Raw genomic sequence first — 1,157 nt, 5'->3', positions numbered from 1 at the left:
TGACGTGTTTTAGAAAGCAAAACCGTGAGGGGTTGTTGCCGTGCGGGGAAACCCCGGGGCAGCCCAGAGCGGACATTATCACGTGGGCGGCTCCCTAGTGCAGTTACCGGTCCAACAAAGATTGATCAAAATTATTATTACTTTAAAGCACAATGACCAGATAAAAATTGATCAAATAATTTGACTTTAAGCACGATCAATAAAGAATGATGCGACAACAATTCGATTATTTGATATGTATGAGAGAAATGAATGAAGATCTGTAAGAACAAGTTTACAGATTTTGATATAAAAAAATGAATGAATGTGTATCAGTCAAAAACAATATCAGAAAACAAAATTGAATGCAAACGAGTGTATTATCACCGAAAATGATTTTCGTATAAGAGACGTGATAATAACAGTTTGAAGAATAGCTGAAACAGGTATTGGAATTATGTACGATGAGAAGTTATGCAAATAAAATCTCAAGAAATACCTGTTCAGAGAATGTACTCGTTATCTCAAAAAAATCAATTTTCAAAATCATTTATTGAAGAATTCTAGAGTCTTCCCCTAGAAAACAGCTTTAAGTAATGAAACTTTTAAGCTCAAATATAAAAAATAAAAAAAAACATTTTAAGCACGGGTTCTAAACTGAGTGTTTAGAAACCACACTCGGTAAAGCTCGGGTTCTAAACTGGGTGTTTAGAAGCCTTGGTTTGAAATAAACCACAACTCCCCCTGCATCGGTGTATCATTGAAATGATATTCTGATCAGCATAAATTTGACACACCTGCAAAACCAAATCAAGTAGATTTTGGTACCCAAACGAACTTGGGTCCTAATATGTTAGTATTTGGTTGGGNAACCATTTATTTCTATAGGATGTATTCTTTTCAGCACTATGAACAGGATGATCAGGAATCAAATATGAATCGTACCAGTAATTGTGATCATACTTGTTCTTACCTTTCCAACTGTTGTGCTGATAGTTGTTATCTTCATGCCACCTGTTGAACCTTTTGTTATTTACAAATTATTGGTTCTGCATGTTGAGCACAAAATCCTTTCTCTTGCTAAGATTAATCAAATCATTAGTAGACTTCACAATGCAATGAAGATTGTTAGTACCAACAGGTGTATGAGATAAAACAGAATCAGACTTATTAACCCA

Source organism: Cynara cardunculus, assembly GCF_001531365.2.
Source record: "Cynara cardunculus var. scolymus isolate 2C chromosome LG 15, CcrdV1, whole genome shotgun sequence".
Taxonomy (NCBI): domain Eukaryota; kingdom Viridiplantae; phylum Streptophyta; class Magnoliopsida; order Asterales; family Asteraceae; genus Cynara; species Cynara cardunculus.
Note: the sequence above shows the minus strand (reverse complement) of the source record.